At 46.3% G+C, this 17,766-nt stretch overlaps 1 long non-coding RNA gene across 1 annotated transcript; it reads right to left on the reverse strand.

Moving 5' to 3' along the window:
* Positions 1 to 11,129: 11,129 nt before the first annotated feature.
* Positions 11,130 to 17,212, reverse strand: LOC136161406 (uncharacterized). Its single transcript, XR_010661725.1, has 3 exons — positions 17,019 to 17,212; positions 11,881 to 12,010; positions 11,130 to 11,165 (listed from the first exon to the last, which is right to left on the reverse strand). It is a non-coding gene; the product is annotated as an uncharacterized lncRNA (long non-coding RNA).
* Positions 17,213 to 17,766: the final 554 nt, after the last annotated feature.

Consider the following 17,766-nt stretch of genomic DNA (forward strand, 5'->3'; position numbering starts at 1 on the left):
AGGGCATGCACAGCGACGCAATGGAACGGGACCCCAGGATATCCCATTCTGTGGCCTGGGGCATAAAGGGAAACATATAGCGGTGCCATGGAAACTCTGCCAGAATGAGACTGCTACGGTGTATTCTATTCCTAACAGCACGCACTCACTGTGGGACTGGTCGCCAGACTCAGAGAGAAACCCCGGAAAGGAAAGTAACAGTTTGCAGCAAGAATTTGGAAACTTGGCGGCACCCTTGTTTATCAAACTGAGGTCTGGAAGTTGCTGGCCGCTTTTGAAACAAGCGGATCCTTCCTGCAGACTGGAGAAAAGGTTAAAGGTGGACTTTTTTGGAATGCAACCTGGAGATATCCTCGGGCTTGTGTACCTTATCCATTTATGATTATTGCTGGTTCTGTAAATCTTACTAAGAAAAATAGTCAATATTATATTCATTGTTTTCATTGTACCCTAACCAATTGCATTCGAGGAATAAGAAATAATTCTGGAGTCTTAATAGTTAAACAACCACCTTTTGTTAGGTTGCCTGTAAATCTTACTGAGCCCTGGTATGAAGAGTCTGGGCTTGAACTATGGGAAAGAGTGCGCACGGCTCTTGCTAGGCCACGAAGAGAGATAGGATTAATAATTTTGGGGATAGTGTCACTAATAACTTTGATTGCTTCTGCTGTTACTGCTTCTGTATCTTTAGCTCAATCTGTGCATACTGCTAGCATTGTAGACGACTTGGCAAAAAATACTTCCAAAGCTTTAGGAATTCAAGAAGATATAGATAGAAAATTAGAGGATAGACTAAATGCGCCTTATGATGCAGTAAGATTTTTGGGAGAAGAAGTGCAAGGGTTAAAGCTAAGAACAAAAATTAGATGTCATGCTAACTATCGTTGGATTTGTGTTACACCAAAAATTTATAATGATACTGAAACTCCTTGGGACAGAGTGAAATTACATTTAGATGGTATTTGGTATAATGAAAACATTTCCTTGGATCTATTACAACTTCATCAGGAAATTCTTGATATAGAAAATGCTCCTCGGGCTAGTATGGATTTGGCAAAAAATGCTGAAGAGTTTGTTAACAGTTTGTTTTCCAATTTTCCCTCGATAACCTCACTTTGGCATCTTTTTTCGGGGGTCGTGGCTGTGCTCCTAGTGTTTGCGCTTTTTGTGTGCATTGCTCCCTGTATCATAAAGAAATTCATTACAGACTTGTGGGACATCAAGGCTGTCCTACACAGTAATTACTTACGTCAAAAGAATCAGGCATGCCATTTAACTAAATAAAAGAGGGGGAGCTGCGGGGAGCGGCTTGAAAGAGCTGACTCTGGGAGCTGCCTTGATTGATTATCAAGAGTCTGTTCAAGGACATAGCTCTCTGTCCCGCCACCCCTCTGGTAGTTACTACCCAAAGTTAGACAGAACACTAGTAAGCCTTGAATGCACGCAAGACGCAGACAGATAGCCTTTTTACGATTACCCCTAAGATAAATCAGGATGCCATTCCTGTGCTCTGGCGCCTAGTGAGAGTTCTAGTGATTGTTATCTTAAAGATGATGTACATGGGGAAGAATTTTCTTTGGGATGCCTCCTTCTTGGTTTAAGTATAAATGAAGCTTAGAGAAATAAAGGAGCATCGTTGACTGCAGCGATCCTCTCGACCCCATCTGTCCTGTGTCTTTATTTCTTAGCCTAAAGGAACGCGTCGTGTTGCTCGCTGAAATCTTCTGGCTGGCTCGGCAGGAGACCAGGGTTCAATGCCTGGGTGGGGGAGATCCTCTGGAGGAGGGCATGGCAACCCACTCCAGTATTCTTGCCTGGAGAATCAGACGGACAGAGGAGCCTGGCGGGCTACAGCCATGGGGTCGCAAAGAGTCAGAGGCGACTGTCACGTTGAGGGTCTTCCCAGGGTTCTCAGAGGCTGTGAGAAGCTTGTGTTCTGTTCCCATCGGAAGCCTCCAGAAAAGGACTGAGGGGCTGGAAAGGGGGCGTGAGTAACACCGGGTGAGAGGGATCCTTCTTCTTCCTCCTTGGGGGTCCAGTGGGGCCACAGCTTCCAGGGGACACACACTGAAGACCTGAAGGAATAGTAGTTCCTAATGGCGTGAAGTGGGCCCACGCCTGGCTGTATGGAGGAGGTGCCGGAGTCCAGTGTGGGGGGCGTGGAGAGCGAGGAGGACTGTGGACTGAGGTGACACCGGTGAGGGTCTGACTGCTGGGCTGAGGGAGGTCTGAGACCCTTGGGGAGGCTCGAGGCCGTGGAGGAGCTCTGCTGCCCTCTGGTGGACAGGGGAGGAAATGCAGCAGTCCCCACACAACGCGGTTCTGCCTAACATCATGGATTATCCAGGGTCTTTGTTGCTGTGTCTGAGAAGGCAATGGCACCCCACTCCAGTATTCTTGCCTGGAGAATCCCAGGGATGCGGGAGCCTGGTGGGCTGCAGTCCATGGGGTCGCACAGAGTCGGACACGACTGAAGTGACTTAGCAGTTGTTGCTGTGTACGACCGTTCTCTAATTGAGGAACTTGGGCTTCTCATTGTGGTGGCTTCTCTTGTTGCGGAGTTCCCTGCCTGAATTTCCTTATTATTTTAAAAATGATAATGTTTTTTCTACTTTTGGTCGCGCTGGGTCTTTGTGGCTGCACTCAGGTCTTCTCTCGTTGCGGTGAGCAGGGGCTACCCGTCGGTGCGGGGCACATTGCGGTGGCTTCTCTGGTTGCGGAGCAGAGGCTTTAGGGCACGCGGGCTTCCTTAGCTGTGGCTCTCGGGCTCAGTAGCTGTAACACTGAGCTTAGTTGCTCTGAGGCGGGTGGGATCCTCCCGGCCCAGGGATCAAACCCGTGTCTCCTGCATTGGTGGGTGGATTCCCAACCTCTGGACCACCAAGGTAGCCATGGATGGTAGTTTGGGCAGAGACATTTGCTTGCAGAGAAGGCAGATCTGTATCCAGAGAACCTGCCTATCCCAGTAAGAACAGAAGGCTGCCCTTTTATCGCGGAGAAGGTTCACTGGAATCAGCCTGCCACCAGGTAAGTGGCTGATCACCCTGGGGAGCAGTGCCCTGACTGAGGCCTGCAGGGTCTCGGGGCTGACAGGCCGGGCCACCAGCGGTGGCCGAAGCCAGGTCAGCCTTGGTGAGTGGAAGTCTGTGTTGCTGAGTCCACGTATGACTTGCATCCTCACCGCCGTGGCCACTACATTCGTGAGCCCACCAGTCGAAGGCAGGGGTAGCTGGGGAAAGAGGCTGACTGGGGCTTCCCTGGTGGTCCTGCTGTTGAAAATCTGCCTGGCAGTGCAGGGGATGTGAGTTCGATCCCTGGTCTGGGGCAACTAAGCCCGTGTGCCACAACTACTGACCCTGGGCCCAGAGCCCACGGGCTGCAACTACTGAGGACCGAGCACCCTAGAGCTTGTGCTCTGCAACAAGAGAAGCCACTGCAGTGAAGAGGAGCCTCCACTCACAGCAAGTAGAGAAAGCCCGGACACAGCAATGAAGACCCAGCGCTGGCCAAAATAAGTAAATAAATGTTAAAAAAAAAAAAAAAAGAGGCTGCAGGTGTCCACAGAACAGGTCATTCTACCCACTTGATTATTGAAATATCCTGCTGAGGTGAACGGTGAGCATTCAGAGAGGGTTATCCATATATTTCTGCCCCAGATCTCCTTGACACTAATTTTCCATTCATGTTCTTAACCAAATCCCTGACGGCCCAGCCAAGCCATTGGCCACAGCCCGTGAATCAGTGTATAATCACACCTCTGGCCATTCCTCCTTCCAAGTGAAATGGACAGTCAGGTGCCCTGCCTGAAGTCCTTCCCCTGCTCCGCCCCCCCAGAGGATTTCTCTTCACTCTGGCTTTCAGGGAGGTTTCAGAAAAGGTCTGTCATGCTGCAGTTTTTCCCTTTCACGTGGTGTCTGCACATCAAGCAGAACTCTCAGGAAACTAGCCCCAAGTTTTCTCTTTTGCCATTGATTGATCAGGGGGCTTCTCCAGGGGGCCACAGGTGTGGCTCAGAGAGAGAGGCCATGTAACAGGAGAGGGATCGATGGTACTTGGGCTACTACTTCTTTGTCAATTAAGTTTTGGCTGCACTGGGTCTCTGTTGCTGTGCACGGCCTTCCTCTAGCTGTGGTGCGCGGGCTTCTCCTTGTGGTGGCTTCTCTTGTTGTGGAGTACAGGCTCCAGGCCCTCGGCCTTCCGTCCTTGAGGCACACAGGTCTAATTGCTCTGAGGCATGCAGGATCTTCTCGTACCAGGGATTGAACTCATGTCCCCTGCCTTGGCAGGTGGATTCTTAACCACTGGACCACCAGGGAAGTCCTGGGATTATTATTCAAAGATACAAGTCAGGAACAGGCTTTCCAGGTGGCACTAGTGGTAAAGAACCCATCTGCCAATGCAGCAGACATTCAGAGACACAGGTTTGACCCCTGGGTCAGGAAGATCCCCTGGAGGAGGGCATGGCAACCCATCCCAGTATTCTTGCCTGGAGAATCCCAAGGACAGAGGAGCCCAGCGGGCCACAGTCCATAGGGTCACAGAGTCAGACCCGACTGAAGGGACTATGCCTGCACGCACGCATAACTCGGGAACAGCCAGATGGAAAGAAGTATGGGGACAAGAAGACAAGGTATGAGGGAAAGAGTCAGACACGACTTAGTGACTAAACAACAAGAATATTCCATCGTATATATGTGCTACATCTTCTTTATCCATTCTGCTGTTGATGGCCACTGAGGTGGCTTCCATGTCCTGGCTCTTGTAAGTAGTGCTGAAAAAGATACATCCACCCCAAGGATCCTGGGTCTTTAAGCTAGGAATTGACTGAGGGATATGACTCTCTGTTATCTTGATTTTATTCGCCTTTTGTTCACTTGATTTAGAGCTCTTTCATGTATATGGGTCAAGTAAGAATTGGTTAGACTTCCTGTTTCTTTCATTTCAGTTGGCCGGTGCCTTTCTTCTCTGTTGAGTCAGACTCCTCTGATTGCAGCATTGACTCTACTGTCCATTAGGGTGAGCATGGTCCACCTTTCCTTTGGTGATTAAGTACTGGCTCAGTAGACATGAATTTGAGCGAACTATGGGAAATAGTGGAGGACAGAGGAGCCAGGTGTGCTGCACTCCACGGGGTCACAAAGACTTGGACACGACTTAGCAAGTGAACAACAAACGCCTCTTAGACCTGCTGCCTCTCGAGCTAGTTATCCCCATTGCATTGAGGTTTCCCACTTCTGTGACAGTGGTTCCCACTGTAATTTCTGAGCTCCAGAGAAGAGCCATCACAGAGCTAGCTCTTCAAGGCTGCTGGGGCTTCCTTACAAAGTCGTATCTCACTGTCGCGGTGAACGCTGTGTGCTCTGGACTCTCCCAGGGTATTGGTGAGAAGGTCTCAAATGATAAATCCATACAGCATTCCAATCTAAGTCTTTGGGTCCCTGTCTCTGAGTAAATGGTCTCTTCTCTGGTGCAGAGACCTCCTTGTGTTTCCATCAAGATAAACATAGATAGGTGGGAAACTTAGCACTAACCTAGTGAGCTGAGTGGGAAAAATTTAGAGGAATTTTTCTCTGAGAAGGCATTAAGGGGCTCAACCCAGAAGCCCCAGAGGAGCCCCAGAGAGGGGAGAGAATACCTCACACAGAGTCCCAGGTGCTCCTGGAATAACTGAGGGGAATAAGCCAGGTCAGGAGATGTTCTCGGACCTCTGGTCGGGGCTGACACAGTCAGTCTGGAGGGTCCCCTTCTGGGGTGTCTGTTTTCCTCAGGAATAGCCTAGCCATGAGGTCTTGTGTGTGTGTGTGTTTTAAACCAAGAATGTTTTATCTGTCTGTTCAGTTTTGGCTGTGCTGGGTCTGCGTTGCTCAGGTCTTTCCCCAGTTGCGGTGCTTGGGCTTCTCACTGCAGTGGCTCCTCTTGCTGCAGACCATGGGCTCTGGGGCACGTGGGCTCAGTAGTTGTGACTTCCGGGCTCCAGAGCACAGGCTCCGTAGTTGTGGAGCGCATGCCTGGTTGCCCCGCGCCATGTGGGGTCTTTCCCGATCAGGGATCAAACCCTTGTCTCCTGCAATGGCAGGTGGATTCTTCACTAATGAGCCACCTGGGAAACCCAGGGTCATTTTAAAGCAAAGGCACGTCTATCGTTTTGTCTAAGGATGGTGGTTACTCTTCTCTCCAAATCATTCTGTGTCCACGCCTGGGAAATTCCATGGTGGGCTCCAGCCATGGGGTCACAGAGAACTGGACATGATGGAGCGCAAAAGGCTCATGGTGCTGCTGCTTCCTCGTCACTGCAGTCCTGTCTGTGTCTCTGTGACCCCATGCGCTGTGACCCCCAGGCGCCTCTGTCCGTGGGATTCTCCAGGCAAGAACACTGGGGTGGGTTGCCATGCCCTCCTCCAGGGGATCTTCGTGACCCAGGGATCGAACCCTTGTCTCTTACATGTCCTGCAGTGGTGGTTTGGTTCTTTATACCACTAGCACCACTTGGGAAGTCCAAGGCCATCAATTACTATTGCCAATTAAAAAAATAAAGTATTTGTTTATTTTTTGTTTGGCTGATCTTTATTGCTTCACAGGCTTCTCTCTAGTTGCGGAGAGTGAGGGCCCTCTCTCTAATTGTGGTGGGTGGGCTTCTCACTGTGGTGGATCTCTTGTTGCAGAGCACAGGCTCAGTAGTTCTGGTGGATGGCCTTAGTTGCTCCATAGCATGTGGAATCTTCTTGGACCAGGGGATCAGCCAGTGGCCCCTGCAGTGGAAGGTGGATTCTTTACCGCCAGGGAAGTGCCCTGTGTACTGATTTTATTGCTGCTTCCAGTGGTCTTGAGATGGAGGCACCATAGCAGAGGGCCATGGGAATTCAGGGGCTGAGGAGGGGAAAGACAGCACATGTTCCAATTGCTTGGAAGTGAAGGAAATGAGATGACAGGCTAATTCATGGTGGAATTAATAAAGGAAGGTTATCTGGGTTGGACGTGCTCTGACTCTCTGAGTGGCAGAAAAAGGGACAGGGAACAAGGAAGCAGCATGTGCAGGAGAGATTTCAACACACCTGAGCCCATGGAGACTGTGGGAGTGAACACTGGATCAGGCATGGGATGCACTGGAGCCATCTGCGTGGGCAGTGTGGTGTATCCCTAGTGAAGATTCCAGCAGACCTTTTACTCATGAAATCATCCTGTCTCCTTTTCTCCCAGAGGAACACAGGCAGGTCCTCCAGGCAGGTTGGAGCAGTGACCTATGGCTCTAGGTGGACGCACTTTGTCAGCAGGTGTGCACATGAATTGATTGAGCTCTCAGATCTCAGGATCAATTACCTCTGGACTTAGAAACAGGCTCACTCTGACTCCCTGTTGAGCAATTTCTATTTCTTCTGTCTGTAAGGAAGGCAATGTAGAAAGCAGTACCAACTGGGAGGCAGCATGTTGATATCTGATACACAATATTTATTATAAATATAGAGCAATTTTTACAAATCATTCAGAAGTGGCCTCAGCCAGGCAAAATTAAATTATGCAGAAGTCCTTGCATGAGGGGAGGTGTACACAGTCTGTATCAGGGTGAGAAAACCCTGAAAGAGGTACCTGAGTACAGAGCGCTCCCAGCCACCCCTCTCGGGGGCCAGTTCCACACGGCAGGAGGTCCGTCAAGAAGGTGGAATAAAGCCTTTCTCTCAGCAGCCCAAGGAGGCCCCGTCTGTGCAGAAGGCTGGTGGGAAGCAGGGGCGCCTCTCCTACTCCCGTCCTCCCTTTCTGTGCCGACACACTGGGTCCCGTGCACCCCGTGGGAGAAGAACTCCAGAGGCTCTTCAAGAAACCCAGGGCTGAGTCATAATCCTTGTGTCCTAAGGAGCGTGCGCACCAGTGTGGCCTCCTGGGCTGTAAGCAATGCTAACAGCGCGAGGGGCCGTGTTCCCTGCAGGGCGCTCCTGCTTCTCAAGAAGGCGTCCTGAGAAGGTAAGCGGGGCAGACGGACAGAACAGGCACAGGCGGGAACACACAAGAGAAGGGGGTTGATGACTGGCCTGAGATACCTAGAAACGGAGTGAGACCCATTTCTGGCCGTGGAGGTAGACAACTGCTACTTCTTATTTTCTGTGCAGAGCCTCTGACACAAAAGACTTAGGGAGCTCATGGCCAGAGGGACATGAGGGGCTTTGGTAGGTTCTTTCCCCTGAAGTGGTCAGATTGGCTTATGCAGCAAATTAAACAGAACACCTTTCACACAAACAAGCAGTTACAAAAATTAAAATAGCAGAATGTCTCGGAAGGAAGGAAAAAAACAACCAATACCCCCAAATTGTACATTCTTTGACCATTATTTAAATAATCTCTGCAGGGTGACCTTCTGAGTCCTTTCCCCAATCCCAGCAGATTGCATCTGGTATGAGCTGACTGCCCCATAAACTGATGACCCCTCAGTCTCCGGGCATTGCCTTGAATAAAGCCCATAGCATTACTAAAACAGTGTGTGTTGTTTTTGTTTGTTTGTTTGGTTTTGCAGTTTCCATCAAGATACACTTACGAATGCTGAGAAGTTGTTTTCTAGTTGCTTCTAGCGAGTTCTCTGAATGCATGCCTTCAAAGGTTTTAGATGTTATTCCAGCTAAGTAGCAAGTTGCTTAGTCCCTGATCCTGCAGGTAGAGAACACTGAAAGCGGACAAAGGTGTAGAACTTCCCAGCTCAGAGCTGGTCATGTATGTGTCTTCCCGTGAATGGCGGGTTCACATCGGGTTTCAGAGTGCAGAAGCTCTTCATTTTCCTTCTCCTTGCTCTTTTTTTCTGGCACAGGCATTTCAGTGGATAAGAAATAATTCTCCAGGTTATGGCAAATTCATGTTAGACTCCAATAGGACTGAGGTGGGAAGGAATGAATGTGTTCTGAATACACAAGTTTAAAACTGGTCTAGGGGCAGAGGTTCTGGCAACTTTCTCCCAAGGTCTGCTTTGCTTGATTTCAATGACGAGGAAGTTTTAGTTTCCTACAGACCTCCTCGTGGATGTGCCTTTTCATCCACTGACACTGAAGGAGGGGGCTGTGAACAGGCAGCCTGGAGGAGCCTCATTAGGGGTCCAAGGAGCTGGGGGAAGACTCTGTCCCCATTTTCCCTGAGGACAGAGGGATCCCCTGGGGATGGGGGTGAGAAGCCTGGAATAAGTCAACAGTGCAACAAGCATGACAGGTTCCATTACTGTTTTTTCACTTCTGAATGGTTTCTGTATGTGTTGGAGATGGGGAGGCTGAAGTCGCTTTCTTTTTTATCTCCTGGGCATTGAAGTTCAGGGAGGAATATTCAACTTCATTAACCTGAAAGGCATGAGCAACAGTCAGTTAAATCAGCATCATAGGCCACACCCTCACCTTCTCCAGGGTCACTTAGCATCCCATGCTCTTACCACTCTGAAACTTTTAGCTTTAGGGAAGGGCTTTTATTACCTATATTCTCTGCTTAGTGACATCCTATTGAATGATCATTAGAACATTATAGATGATTATAGAATTCTACAGTGGAATATGATGGCACAGCAATAAGAATAAATAGACAATAAAGGCACACAACGATATGAATGAATCTTGCAAAACAATTTTGAATGAAAGAAGCCAGATCCATGTACACTGTGTTTCTCATTATATAAGCACATAATCAAGTAAATGTAGTCTAATGCATTGGAAGTGAAGACAGTCTTTACTCTTCAGAGGGAAGTAACTGGAGCATTGTGTGTGTGTGTGTGTGTGTGTGTGTGTGTGTGTTGAGGGGGGCTGACTTTTTTTTAAATGATTGGGTACTCTTTACATAGATATGAACAACTTGTGGAAACTTACACACTGTTAAAACTATTAGGTTGGTCAGAAAGCTCATTCAGCTTTTTCCATAAGATCTCACGGAAAGACAAATTTGGGTCAACCCAATACTTATGATTGAAGCATTTTTCAGTTTATATGTGTATTCTGTTGAAGATTAAGATGAGGAAAATTCAGTAAACGTATTAGAAGGTAAGGGAATCAAGACCTCAGGTCTATACTACTGGAAATTATCATTTGTCAGGAACACCAGAGTCAGCCTGGAGGCAGAAGAGGGAGAATGATCTAGTGCCTTTCTTGCTCTGGCCACTGTGCTGAGTGTTTTACCTTTGTTATGTCATTTAATTCCTTGACCTCCTCTGTGAAGTAGGCAGCACACCCATTTTTCAGAGGACTCAGCTGAGGCCCTATGAGGTTAAGTTACTTGTCCATGGTCCCAGCTGTGATCAAGTCCAGTGAGGTGGACTTGTAGGAGTAATGCTTCTTTGTTGCTGCAGTGAGGAAGTTTGACCGAAACTGATTTCCCATTTGTGTCTACAAGACTAACCCATTCTACACAGAGATATTTCCATGAGAAAAGGAGCCAGTGAAGCTGGCTGTGCTTACCTTTTCAGGTGAACTGTCAGAGTGTACTTGACCAGGGGAAACAAAGGAGAGTCATCAACCCATGAAAATGCAGAGTTGCCTTATGGCCTCAGAAAGGACTGTTCCTAAAGCTGATGTGACTTCTAGCTGAAGGAGGTGGCAGGTGGTGGGAGGGTGGGGGCCCATGATTAAGACTTAAGGATTTCTCTTCCCTCAGTCTGTGGTCCAGACCCCAGTGCATTAGACTAAGGTGGTGGTGGGGCGGGGTGGGGGTGTTGAGGGGAGCCCTCAGTGCACTTCTGAAGATTTCTGCCAGTTCACAAGGCCTGAGTTTTGCCCACGTGTGTCTCACAAGATGTGTGTCTAGGCGGCAGGCTCCAGAGGCAGGAGGGGCTGAGGCTCACAGCACCCAGAGCACCAGAGGCAGGGAAAGTCTCACCAGAGGAGAAGTCCGCATCCATAACAGAGGCAGGAGGGGGAAGGAGGTAGGATGAGGAAAGGGCTCCTGGAAGCTCGGCCATCTCACGGCTGCCTGGCTTGTGTGGCCTCAGAGGGGCCATGTCTCTGGGGACTCTTCCATGACTAGGAAGGGTGTGAGGACCTGTGCCAAACTGAGGGTGGAGACTGAGATCACCTCTCATATTTCAGAAGGTAGGGGTTCCCTGGTCAGTCAGGGCACGTGGTGGAACAAATCAGCTCTCACTGAGTGAGTGACTCTACTTACTGTGGTTGTGATCTGAGGATTTGTGCTCTGTGAGATCGCCCTGGTCAGTTGCCCTAAATAAATATCACACACAGTGACTACTATTCCCAGGCACAGGGTCTCTGCTCCTTGAATTAGGAAGCACAGTGTTGGCATGATTCCATGGGGTTCCTCCATGTTCATTTTTACCTTGGTTGATCCTCTTTCTTCCTAGGACCTCTGTCTTCAATCTACCCATTACCCCCTCTCATGTTTACTCCTCTCTGGTTTACTGGCTCTTCAGAACATTTATGGCCATTCATCTCAAATGCTTCTATTTCTACCCAGGCGTCTTTCCACTTTTGGAGTTAGATGCTGGATATTTCTCACTTTATTTATTGCCCAGGAGGCCTTGGGTTGTTCCTGCTTTTCTTAGGTTCTCTTCCAGTCCTGTCCCTCCCTCCTCCTGCTCTTGTGGTCGACAGAGCACAGGTCTCCCTTCCTCCTGATCCTCCTTTCATGTCCTCATTGGTTTTCCTTCTTGGACCTTGGTTTCCCTGCCTGGGACAGAGGAACACAATTGGCTCTGCCCCCTCTAAACCAGATGGAGGTGGGAACAGCCATATCCAAGACACAGGGGGTTACAGGAAACATGAAGACCAGGGAAGAGGAGACCCATAAGAATCAGCGCCGGGAAGCAGGAAGACTGAGGAGCAGATCTAGGCCAGAGTCAGAGAGGAAGTCTCCTTCCCTCGCCCAAGCAGGGCAGTCAGCCTCAAAGAAAGCGGAACAAGAGGAAAGGTGGCATACCGTCTAGTTTCTCTGATGTACAGAAAATACACCAGGGCTGCTATCAGAGCTACCCCAGCCGCAGCTACAATCACGACGCCGACAATGGCACCAGCTGAGAGGTCAGAAGAACTTTCGGGTGTCGGCTTATCTGTTGTGGATAGAAAAGAGAAGAAGGAATGAATGAAGGTGACATTATTTTACAGTGGGAGGGGCTCAGGAAATGACTCAATATGAAATAAATAGTCTCTGCTTGTTCCTCCAAGGTATAAACTTTCTGTGGAAGGTTGCTGTGAGGTGAGTAACCGCCTGTAACCTTGCGAGTTTTTCCTCTGTGATTGTATTTCTAGGTTGGTGACCACATTCCTCAATTCCAACCTGGCTTTTATGCACTCATAAGTTTGAAGTCTTTGGAAATGTAAGAAGGACCGATGATGGGTATTTTTGTATGCTATCACTTCCCATCTTTTCATGGTTACATCTTTACCTGGGTACCAGGTATGGCTGCCATGAATATGCACCTGTTAGGTGTCTTATGAAAGTGTGAGTTCCTGAGTCCTGTCTGACTCATTGTGACTCCATGGACTGTAGCCCGCCAGGCTCCTCTGTCCATGGGATTTCCCAGGCAAGAATACTGGAGTGGGTTGCCATTTCTTTCTCCTGGGGATCTTCCTGATCCGGGGTCCCCTCGACCCAGGGATCAAACCCGGGTCTCTTGTATTGCTGGCCGGCTCTTTACCATCTGAGCCATTGGAGGTGTATTATGGTGGGGACTTAATTGATGGAAGGCCCCCTGAATTCACTACCCCTTTTCACAGAGACCACCCTTCACACAGGTTTCCAGCAGGAATATGAAATCAATCGCAATTTTGTGAGAAATAAATTTTTTTGTGTGATGGGTGACTTTTAATTCAAGGGCTCCTTGCCAGCTTTGCAGATATCTCTTAGAACTGCACGGCAGCCTGAAACTTCCTCCTTCCTAGGGATCCAATGTGCATCCTGCTCTGAGGACCCTCCCAGGCTCCTCCCACTCCTGCCTCACTTGCCTTCACAGGCATTTTCTGCAAGGAATGTCTTAGATGTCTAATCCCATCCTGGCTGCATCTCATGGAATGAAAACTATCATACTAGACATGAAACCTTGTACTCAACACCCCTGTTTCCTCTCTTCCATATTTAGTAAGTAACATGTTCCTGTGGATCTTTGTGCTTTCCCTCCCTCCCCAAATATATAACACCTTTTGTCTGTTTCTTCTTTTTCACTTCAGTGGTCCTCACCTTTCAACTCAAGACTGAAAATCAGTGCTAATGTCAGCTTATGATGTACATACTCTGTGCCAGGCTCTGTGCTATATATTTGCCAAATATCTCATTTAATTCATATAATAACCCAGTCAGATAGACATTATTTCCATTTTATAGATGGAAAATCTGAGGTTTACAATGGTGCAAAACCTAAAGCCATACGGCTAATGAGATGTGGATCAAGAGTCAAGTAGTCCCAGGAATACCTGACTTTATATAGCCTAATGAAGTTGAGAAGATCCCCTGGAGAAGGAAATGGCAACCCACTCCAGTATTCTTACCTGGGAAATCCCATGGACAGTGGAGCCTGACGAGCTATAGTCCATGGGGCCTCAAAGAGTTGGACAGGACTTAGTAACTAAACAGCAGCAACAACAATGATAATAGTAATAATTATAGCAGCTAAATTGTTTGGAAAATGTTCCCTGTGTGAGTATTTTGCTAAGGGTTTAGTTGAATATTACATTAAATCTGTGAAAAAATGCCATAAAGAAGGTTCTTTCATTGCAGTTCTCTCTTGAGGGCTCTGAGGCTCAGAGAAGTGAAGAATCTCGTGCAAGAATTATAATTGTAAATGCTTATATTAAAAGAAGGATCTCAAATCAACAACCTAATTTTACAACTTAAGGGACAAGAAAAAAGCTAAACCCAAAGCTAGCAGAAGGAAGGAAATAATAATAATTAGAATGGAGATAAACAAATTAGAGGATGGAGAAACAGTAGATAGAATCAATAAAACCAGTATTTTGTTCTTCAGAAAGATTAACAAAATTGACAAATCTTTAACTAGATTGACTAAGAAAAAGAAGTTTCAAATTATAAAAATCAGAAACGAATGTGGAATCATTACTACTAATTCTACAAAAATAATACAAAATATAAGAGTACTAGGAATAATCCTATGCCAACAAATTGGATAATCTGTGAAATGGACAAATTCCTGGAAATATGAGAGCTACCAAGATGTAATCATAAAGAAATAGATTATATGAACAGATGTATAAAGTAAGGAGGTTAAATAAATAAAACCATTTGAAAAAAACCCACTAACCTTTTAGGATAAAACACTCAAAACTAGGAAATAAAGGAAACCACCTCAACATAATAAAGGCCATATGTAAAAATCCCACAGCTAACATCATCCTAAATGGTGAAAGAATGAACATTTATTTTCTGAGATCAGAGCATGACAACAATGCCTGCTGTTTCCAACTCTATTCAAAATAATATTGGACATACTAGCCAGAGGGATTAGGCAAGAAAAAGAAACAAAAAACATCCAAATTGCAAAAGAAGAATAAAATTATTTCTGTTTGTCGTTGACATGACCTTATATGTAGAAAATGATAAAGATTTCCCAGAAAACTGTTAGAACTAATAAACAATTCATCAAAGTTGAAGGATACTAAATCAACATGTAAAGATTAGTTGCTCTTATATACAATAAAATATTCAAAAAGGAAGTTAAGAAAATTTTATTCTATTTTGATATTAAAAATAGTATCAGAAGAACAAAATACTTAGAAATTAACAAGGAAGGTGAAAGATTTATACATTTAGGAATTATAAATAAGCACTACTGAAAGAAATTAAAGAAGATGTAAACAAGAGGAATGGATAAAGAAGATGTGGTACATATATGTACCATGGAATATTACTCAAATATTAGGAGAATGAAATAGTCCCATTTGCAAAAACATGGATGGACCTAGAGAGTCTCATACTAAGTGAACCAAGTTGGACAGAGAAAGACAAATATCATATGCTATCACTCATAAGTGGAATCTATTTTAAAAAGTGATACAAATGAACTTATTTACAAAACTCAAACACACTCAACATATTTAGAAGACAAACCTATGGTTACCAAAGGGGAAATGTGTGTGTGTGGGAATAAATGAGGAGCATGGGGTAAACATGTACATACTACTAGATATAAAATAGATAACCAACAAGGACCTACTATAGCATGGGGAGCTCTACTCAATATTCTGTAATAATCTATATGGCTAAAGAGTCTGGAAAAGAATCTATACACATATATGTATAACTGAATCACTTTACTATACACCTGAAACTGACACAACATTGTAAAATATACTCCAATAATTTTTTTTAAAAAAAGAGACCAAAAAAAAAAAAAAAAAGAAAGAAACACGTGGCCAATAATCACAAAAAAGATGCTCAACATCACCAGTAATTAGGGTAATTCAAATCAAAACCACAGTGAGATATCACTTCTTACCCTTTAGAATGGTTGTGGAAAAAAGAAAAGAAAGCAAAGAGAAAAGAGCAAGTGTTTGCAAGGATGTATAAAGATTGAAACTTTTATGCATTGCGGGTGAGAATGCAAAATGGTACAACCACCTTGGGAAACTACATGGCCGTTCATCAAACAGTTGGACAATTGTCATTTGATCCAGTGATTCCACTGGTGGTTGTGTGCCCAAAAGATTGAAAGCAGGAACTTCCCTAGTGGTCCAGTGGTTAAGAATCCACCTTCTAATGCAGGGGACATGGGTTCAATCCTTGGTCAGGGAACTAAGGTCCCAGATGCCTCGGAGCAACTAAGCCCGAGAACAGGAGAATCCATGTGCCACAGCCAGAGAAGCCATCACACTGCAACTAAAGAAAGCCCGCACACCACAATGAAGAGCTCGCACGCTGCAATGAAGACCCAGCGCAGCCACAATAAAAAAGATTGAAAGCAGTGATTGAGCAGATACTCATACACCCGTGTTCATGGTAGCATATTCACAACAGCCAAAAGATGGAAGCAATTTAAAAGACAATCAACTTATGAATGATCAAATATTGTGTATACATACAAGGATTCAGATATATGCTATAATATGGATGCTGCCTTGAAGACATAATGCTAGTAAGTGAAATAAATCAGACCCAAAGGGATAATTATAATGTTATATGATTCCACTACTTTGGCCATCTGATGCAAAGAGCCAACTCATTGGGAAAGACCCTGATGCTGGGAGGAGGGCAGAGGAGAAGGGGATGACAGAGGATGAAATGCTAGGATTGCATCATCGAACTCAATGGACATGAGTTTAAGCAATCTCTGGGAGATGGTGAAGGACAGGGAAGCCCGGTGTGCTACAGTCCACGGGGGTGCTAAGAGCTGGACACGACTGAGCGACTGAACTATAACATGATTCCACTTATACAAAATGACTATCATAATCAAATTCATAGAGACAAAGAAAGTAGAATGGTGTTTGCCAGGGTTTGAGGTGGGGGACTTCTAGAAGTTATTGTTTAAGGGGTACAGAGTTTTTAATAAGATGAAAAGGTTCTAAATGGATAGTGGCAATGTGAATGTACTTAATGCTACTGACCTGCAGTCTTAAAAATGACTAAAATTATATATTTTATGTATTCTTCACATTAAAAAAATGGTAATAGCCAAAAACAACAACAAGGAATCTTCTGAAAATTACACTAAAATGCTAAACCCAGGAGAAAAAACTATTTGATTCAGAGATTGAGCTGTTACTCATTCTGCCACCTGTTTACTATGTGCGTGTATTCAGTTGCTCGTTGTGTCTGAGCCTTTGCAACCCTATGGAATGTAGTCCGCCAGGCTCCTCTGTCCATGGGATTTCCCAAACAAGAATATTGGAGTGGCTTGCCATTTCCTCCTCCAGGGGAGCTTCCCAACCCAGGGATCAAACCTTCGTCTCCTGCATTGCAGGAAGATTCTTTAACACCTAGCCACCTCGGAAGCCCTGTAGTGATCTCATTTGATATTCTGCCCACTGTGACCTCCCTCCATTTTCCACACGATTGTTAGAATAATCCGCAGAGAAAGATATAGCATAAGGCAAATGGTCACTTACATTTCACATGCAGCCTGAGGGGGTCACTTTTGCTGGAGTTGCCCCTGTTGGAGACCTCACACTGATAATCCCCATTGTCTTTTCTGCTGACGGGGTCTATGGTGAGGGTGCTATTGTCCAGGGACAGTGTCATCCCCCTTGTGAGGAGGAGACTCTGGCCCTCGAAGAACCAGCGTATGGAGACCCCAGTCTCATCTGTGAGGCAGGTCAGGACCACGGGACCTTCATGTTCTGTGACTGTGGTGTTGCTGGCTTGGAGCGAGGGCCGTGCCACTGGGTCTGTGGAGAGACAGAGTGGTGACTGCTGAGAGTGGGTCAGGGGCCTGGGCCATGCTGCCTCTAGAGATCTCAGCCAGCCCCGGGCCCCAGTGACCTCTGTAAAAGTGACCCAGAGGATGGCCCTGAATTTGTGATCAAGGAATGGAGCCGCTCTTCATTGATGATTTGTAAGGAGAGGACTGTACCTCCTCTCTGACCCCCAGGTACCCTGGGATGACCCCTGACCAGTCTCCCTGGACACCTCTGTAGTATCAGCACCAGGACCCTCTTCTCAGCCCATATGTCTAACATCCTCATCATCAAGTGGAATTTGTTTGTTTTTTTTTTCTTAACGTTAACTTTCCAGGATCTTTTCCCACAATTTTTTTTGACTATCAAAAAATTCAGGGACTTCCCTGGTGGTCCAGTGGCTAAGACATCACACTCCCAATGCAAGGGGCTCAGGTTTGATCCTTGGTCTGGGAACTAG

The sequence above is a fragment of the Muntiacus reevesi genome, chromosome 2 (genome assembly GCF_963930625.1).
Source record: "Muntiacus reevesi chromosome 2, mMunRee1.1, whole genome shotgun sequence".
Taxonomy (NCBI): domain Eukaryota; kingdom Metazoa; phylum Chordata; class Mammalia; order Artiodactyla; family Cervidae; genus Muntiacus; species Muntiacus reevesi.